This window comes from Dendrobium catenatum, unplaced genomic scaffold, assembly GCF_001605985.2.
Source record: "Dendrobium catenatum unplaced genomic scaffold, ASM160598v2 fragScaff_scaffold_725, whole genome shotgun sequence".
Lineage (NCBI taxonomy): Eukaryota > Viridiplantae > Streptophyta > Magnoliopsida > Asparagales > Orchidaceae > Dendrobium > Dendrobium catenatum.
In genome coordinates, this window is record NW_021319187.1 from 407,568 (window position 1) to 415,750 (window position 8,183).

The following is an 8,183-nucleotide window of genomic DNA, read 5'->3' on the forward strand; positions in this document are numbered from 1 at the left end:
ATATATATATATATATCTGTTTTTAATATTTTTTATGTTAATTGATATATTTTATATTATTTACTACATCAATTCAAAACTCACACACACAATGCATATACAAAGACTCGAACATATAAGACCTCTTAGTTGGAAGCATAAGCTCTCAACCAACAGGTCAAGTTGTGCTGCTTTCACAATTTATTAATATAAAAATATTTCAACTTATTTTTCTAAATTTAATAAAATATTTATTTTAGTAATTTTATTTTTCCAAAGTAATATTTACATTATATAAAGAATAAAATAAAATGTTATTAATAGTCTTTATCATAAATAGAAACAATCAAATATAAATATTATGTTTTAAAGGCTGTGCAACTAAATGTGTTATGTGTTTGAAAGTTGTTAATATTGGAGGGCTGAAAATGATGGATGTTTTATCAATATGGGGATTTATCACGAATCAAACGTGTGGTTTATTCAATTTGCACGATGCAATTCATTTTCACATGTTTTTTTAATAGAATTTCTCATTGCAAGTGCTTAAAAATAGCATTTCCAATGAGCAATTCTTTCACATGGGCTGCAACTTTACTCAAATTTTCACTTAGGTTAATTCTATGCCTTCTAAAACCATTAAGAAGATCTTTCTTCTAGCTATCCATGTTACTTAATACTATATTTTTGGTGAAAAGTACTACATAATTTTTCAAGAGGTTTGCACCCCACCTAAAATATTAATAAAAAAAGATTTATATTTCATTTGATATAGTTTTCTTCATTTTCTGCAAAGTTGCTGTAGAGAAAATAAAATTTTGAATTTATTATAGAAATAAGTTTCTAGTATAAAAAATTATTTAAAAATAGTGAAGAAGCAATTACCAAATAGAAATTATATTTACATTTTGAAAAACAAGCACTAAGAAAGCTCCCTCAAACAAAGCTTTAGTTCATTATTGGACAAAAAAAGTAGAAAGTGGAAGTTCAAAGGCTAATTCCTAACTCAATTCAATAACTATGCTTAATAGTGTAGTATGCACTTTGAGAGGAAGGAGCTCTTCCTCTTGAGCTTCTTGAGAGAGGATGAGAGAGAGATGGAATGGGAGAGATAGTTGAAATCATAATTAGAATTCTATATCTTTTGACAGCTTAATCTGTTACCTTATTACAAACTATTGGTATTTATATATAGACACAAATGATAACAACAAAGGCTACACAAGAAACTAACCAATGTATCATAAAAGGTTATAAAGAAAACTAACTAAAAGAAAGTACAATATAGTAAATTTTGGATCAATCACAACAAACTCCATCTTGGTCCTAAATTTACAAAACATTTATGTCTTCATCTGTTGCCTCGACTATGTTGGCATCATCCTTGGGTCCAACTCTCTTTTGCTTTAGCAAATCCAGGTTTTTTTTTTTTTTTTTTTTTGAAGTGTCATTCCTTATGGCAGTGGAAGCACGTGACAGTGGAAGCATGCATATGTTGATGGACTCGCTTCTTCCCCACGCTATCAGAATGTTGCCAACACTTTCATCTTTGCCCTCATTTCAACCCTTGCTTGCCACATAGTAGTGTGTCCACTATATTTTTTTATGACTTCAGCAATGAACTTAGAGGCTACCTTGATCTTCTTCATCAATCCATACGTCTACAATCTTAAGATCAAGAATTAGTTTCATCAATGTTTTTTTTTTTTACCTTCTTCCATATGCAACATATCTAGAGCTTTATTTAGGTATAGACGGCTGGCCAACAATCTTTTCAGGTATAATGACTCTAGTTTCTCCCAGACTTCTATGGTAGAATCTTCTTCAGTTACTTCCCACAAAACTTCATCACTGATTTACAACAGGATTGTACTATGAGCCTTCAACTGCGTTTGCCTTGCCCTTGCTCTATCGGATATGGCATCAATATATTCCGTGGAAATCGCCTCGGATGTTCCTTCATGAACAAGGAGGGTCTTCATTTTGATTCTCCATAATTTGAAGTCATTTTCATTGATGAATTTATTGATTTCAGTTTTTTTTCATTGGCATGGTCAAGAACTTCGCTCACCATTCTAATCCGACTGCAAGAAATACACCCGAGCTACAAATTGTAGCCTCGCACTTGCTTGCACTTCCACGATCTGCCCTGCATGTTCTTGCTTATGCTCACTCAGCTCCACCTCTTGGTAGATTTGCGCCTGCTGCACTATGTTCCACATATCAAACACTATGCACCTTGTGCACTCCACTCGCAGGCTCCACAATCTTAACCCGTGCAACCACGAACACACGTGCCCTGCTCAACGCTCCGCCCGTGCCCGTGTGCTCTGCTCTGCGAGCTTTGACTCTACCATAACCTACGATTTGCCCGCGCATGCCTCCACCGCCTACATCTCTGCCCGTGCATGTCTTCGCCCACACTTGGTTCAACTCATCACCTAAAATAGACTTAGACCAAGTGTCATGGACTAGTGAACAACATCAAATAGGTCATCAAGCAAAAGACTCCATGAAGAGTTTAACTCATCACAGGATGACTCCAATCCAACTCATCATCTCACCCTAAAGGATGATCATATGCGAGCTTAATATAACATGGAAGGAAGTTAACTACCACACCAAATTGTAACATATTGTAAACATCCATGATATGTACTTTAATCAATGTACTTTCATTCATGAAAAATTTTATAATCTTGTCACTCCATTGATAGGTCGAACATACACTTATAAATAAGTGGTCCCAAAGTCAGATAATGCGGGACTTTCTATCTTTTTAAATCTATTTCGCACTCATTTTCACTTGAGGAAAAACCATTCTACTAATTATAATCTCTATATTTTTTCCTAGTATTATTATGGTCTCTATGCTTCCTAGGAAAGGTTGAGGGTACATTGCAGAATCATGTATGACATACGAGCCTTTCCTTTGATCTACTTCTAGCTTGAGAAATATACTCTTATCGATTTCCTGACCGCAAAGAAGCCAAGAAGAGAAAGGACAGCTTTGACTATTTTTAGATGGTTAAAAACATCATTACATCAAAGTAAAAGTGCATTCTAAGTTTTATTTTTTTTAATTGTTTACACCTACTAATTTGTATGCATCTTAACCTATTTCCAAAATAATCAGCCACATCTCATGTTATATGCTTTGGAGGTAGCTTTCACTTTGCCAGTCTTCTACAAGCATATTCAGGGTTCATTGTATCGCTACCATTCATTTTCTCCGCCGCTTGTTTGCTTTCGGTTCAATGGTTAGCACTTAGAAACTTTAGCATTCTCTTGGACCCACAAAAAGGTATGCTGTTCAGCAAAAGAGAAGAATATTATTACCACAATCCAGCTTATGTGCGCGGAAAAAAGAAAAAAATAATATTATAAGAAAAGTTGTAAAAATTGGTGAGGAATCTCTCTTCACTCTCTTTCTTTTTTAGATTAATTTTATTTTTTGTATTTATGATTTTTAAATCATCAATTAAGAAATTGGATTCAACGCAATCGTCATTTGTTCATTCAGATGAAGACTTGATCATATAGTGACATTCTTAGTGATGAAAAAAAAAAAATTATTGCTACGCCATCAAAAATTCTTCCTCGTGCATGAATCTCCAGGCCTATTCAATTTGGTATTAAATAACAACAACAACAAGCCTTTATCCCACTACGTGGGGTCGGCTACATGAATCATTTTTCTCCATTGTATCATATTAAAAGTCAAATTCTCGTTTAAATCTAATAGAGAAAGATCATTTCTAATATTTTCTAATCAAATCTTTTTAGGTCTTCCTCTACCTTTCTTAACATAAGTTAAATCTAATACATCTACTTTCCTAACCAGGTCATCGGATGGCCGCCGTTTTATGTGACCAAACTATCATTTCAATTTGGAATTAAATAATATTCAATCAAAATTAATTTTAGTTAATAATTTTCTCAAGAATTATTCTTGGTCGAGCTACGTAAACGGGAAGAATTTCAATCTCTACCATGAAGGTAGGTTTGAAACTAGGACTCTACCATGAAGGTAGGTTTGAAATTAGGAGGAGCTCACGGTGGACATTTTTTTTCCCCCTTAAAAGAATAAACATCTTAACTATTTTGCCCATCTTCAATAAACACAATTTTCTAAATTTTAAGAAAATAATTTCTTTTATATTTCATACATAAAATCATGCATTTCACAATCATATTTAACCCTCCATTAAAATAGAGGCTTATGAAGAGCTCGAACGATTTTGAAATGCTAACAAAAAGAGTGTTTTTTCTCATCTTTTTAAGATTTTGCAAATGGAGATTTATGTATTTATTATTAAATTTTTTTCTTTTTGTGATCATTAAAATTTAAGAACTAATTAATAAAATTATAAAAAATATAAAAATATATTATATATTTTTCTTGTTTATGAGCATATTTTTTCAAGTTATATGTTACCCCTCAATATAACTTAGTTATTAGATAATACAATTGAATTATTAGAAAAAATAAGATAAAATTATTAGAAAATATAATAAGTAAATAATATTTTTTAAGTATAATTATGACACAAAAAATTATGAATATATGATAGTTTAAAGAATGGTCCACCCAAATAAGTATAAAACACCAAAGAATGGCCCCAATGAGGTCCACTAAATGTCTTAATGGGCCTATTTAGGTAAGATATTGGGCTTATACCCATGTAGGTAGGTTGAGCCATTGCGTCGATCAGCGTTGCATGTAAGCAATGTTTGTGGCACATGCATATAAATATATAATTTATTTTTTATTTTAATATTAATATTTTTCCTTTTTAAGAAAACATATTTCAATTATTCCTATTAAATGCTATTAAAATGATTAAAAGCTATAAAAAATTGCAACAAATAAATAAATAAAAATTTAAAATTATTTAAAAAAAACTTCATAGTTCTTTTATTTTCCCTCCAACCATTAAAATCTCCTATCTTAAAAAATAAAATAAAATCTCCTATAAGATTTGAAAAATGACATAAATTTTCTGATTAGGCTTTGTATTTCTAAAAAATGAGGCTAAAAGTTATCTGCATGAATTTGGTTTCAAATTTCACTTATGAAACTTTGGTCTTTCTTTGAAGAAGAGGATGATTGTCTTTTTTGGATGGATTGAATTGAAAAATAAATCTAAATGATATTTTGAGGTTTAAATCTCATTCCCAAGAGGAGTTAGTTTTTTTAAAAATTTAGTGTCAACTATAAAAGAAATGATGGTACTTAATCAATATGAATCATGAGGTAATATTTGGATTGAAAACTTTCAGAATTAAATGCATGACCAATCAAACTCTAATTGATGCAGATTTATAGTCGAACACAATGTCTCAATGAGATAAGCTCATTGACCCCAAAATTGATTTGATCCAACTCTGAATGAGCTTTAATTAAGCACTTGCAATATAATTATAAATTTTTTAACATTAATTGGAAGACTGAATGGTCTTAAAATCTAGTGTGCATGGAGCCATGGAGTCAAATCTAGCAGCTCAATGAGAAAAATCCAACGAGCCAAATATCATTTGATTACAATATTATTAAGGCACTCAAATGCTGGATAAATAATTTATAATCAAGGGAATTAATCTGGAATGGTTGATGGAGTGTTTTGGATCTTGTTTAGCAAAATACCCTTATAAAAAATTATAATTATGATTCTATTTTTTATGTGAAGGAGATTCAAGAGCCGGGAGAAGAAATTTATCACATTTTCCTGATGATCACCATTTACAATCTCCACAACCAATACAAAATTTTCGTCGCCTCACTATTATCATTTGATTATTAATTTCTAATTATATTATTAGGCTTTAACTATCCACTTGTGGATACCTGATTTATGTAATTTCTATAACAAGAAATAAAAATTAACTCTGAACTTCGTATACTCCAATATTCTTTAATTATGAGGAAAGGATGATTATTTTATCTTTTATTATTTGGTATGGATTCATTCCACTGTGAAGAGGTTAGTCATACCTAGAATGAGCGATCATAGATTCACCAAATAGCAAAAAACTTAATGACACTTGAAGTAAAGAGGAAAGCTCTCATGATAGAAAAAAGACAACTTGACCATCTATTAAGTGATGAGACTTCTCTATTAGTGGTTGAAATTGAGATTAGAGTTACATAATTAATGGTTGTAGAAGTCTTTAAGTGCTACATCTTTGAAGGTTTAAGAAGACTTCAAGTAATCTTGAGCATATCATTATTTGATCATTAATCATATTCAAGAAAATTATAATAAGATATTTGAAGTAGAGATAAAGGACCTGAAGTATCAATGTCTTGCAGAAGATTTTATTCGTAATCTTTTGAAGAGATTCATATGGTCTATCATAAAAATGGAACCAACATTAGAGGATTGTCTCCTAATCAAGCATCTAAAGTATCCACTTTCTATGTTAACAATGAAGTATAAAATGACCTAATTTAGGAAATTTCTATTATTGTGTTGAATAATATACTTAACTATCTTCTTTATATATTCTCCTAAATACAACATGAGGATATTGATTTATGAGTCACCTTTAGAATATAAATGATTTAAATATATGCAAAATCAAGGTTACTATATTGTTTTAGCAAATTTTAAATAAAATTTGAACAAACTTCAAAGGATTTGAAACAATATTTAAATCAAAACCTAATATGGTTAAATTTATAGTTAAAATAAATTCAAACAAGAAACACAATTAACAACTTTTTTCAGCGCGACTCCTCTTTCGCTCTGCTAGGGCTTTGCCCTAGCTCCTTATCCGGTGCAATTTTGTGGCCCTCCGCCGCCGAATTTTGGATTGCTCTTTGTTGGAGGCTGCAGGGAAGCTCTCTCTCCTTCTCCACTGATTTTTTTCTTTTGGTTTTTCTGGTTTGGCTACTCCGTCTTATCCTCCTCCGATCTTCTTTGGCCGAAATGGCGGTTAGACGTGTGGTTGATCCATGTTTTTTGGATGGCTCATTTAAATCGCTATCATTTGCTGAAGCTCTTTCTGGCTCGTTGTTGTCTGCTTATTTTCCCAAGCTTTGTCAAGCTACTTTCCGCGGTTTGCCTTCACTGTGGATTTTAGAAGAGGAAATTAATGTGCTTTCCAAGCCCTTTCAATTTGCCTTAGTAGGTTTTTTCCTGACCAAGCGTCTAATTTTTTCTTTTCTCTTAACTTGAATTCTAATTTTTTTGTCAGAGTTCTGGATCAAATGCATATCCTAATTAAATTGTTTAATGATCTAGATTACAGTAGAATTTTTTTTCATCGATCATATTTAGTGTATAACTACTTCATAAAACTTTTGAAATGGTCTCCATTACTGGATGTTGGTTTTGAATCCTCTGTCATTCTGATTTGGATCTCATTTCCAAATCTTAAACCTCATCTGTTCTCTCCTAGAATCCTCCATGCTTTTGGGTTCGATGTTCGGGAAGCCTTTAAAGGTTGATAACGCCACTTATGTTGGTTCTAGACCTTCCCTAGCGCGTGTTCTGGTGGAGTTAGATATTTCTAAAAGCTACCCTTCGCAAATTTGGCTTGGGCCTGAGGTTTCGGGGTACATCCAATAGGTGCAAATGTAAATTTTTCTTGAATTTTGTGTCTTCCAAATATCTTGGTCACCTGAAGGGTGCATGGTCTACTACTTCTTTGTCTTTTTCTCCCCCTATTTCCTCTGAGCCTACTATCCGGCCTATTTTGGAGGTTTCTCCTTTGGTGGGGAAATGTACATTAGGTGTGGAGGGTTGTGAGCTTGTTGCTCCCGTTGTTCATGCGTTTGTTGCTGAGGGTGTTAATGTTTTAGTTGAAGGCTTAATTGGCGCTCGGGTGTTCCTGGTTCTTCTAATAGGTGTTTGGGTGGTGACTTGATCCCCTCCCCGTCTGTCCCTCTTGAGAATTAAGGGAATTGGCTTCTCCTTTGGGCACTTCTCATTCTGCTCCTTTATTTGGAGAGGTTGGAGTTAAGAATTGTGACACTAATTTAAAAGGCTTGTTTGTCTGATGTGGAGGTTGTGCCCGAACCGATTGAATTGTCTGGGGAAGTCAATTCCGGGGTGCGTGCTAGCCAGGGGTTGGTTGCTTTAGGTGTTTCCTCCCCTGCTTATTCTTTGGTCCAAAATAAATTGGTTTCCCCTTTCACCAATAGTTCTTTGGGTAGTTCAATAACATTTGTTAATGTTTCGATTACTGTTATACCTACT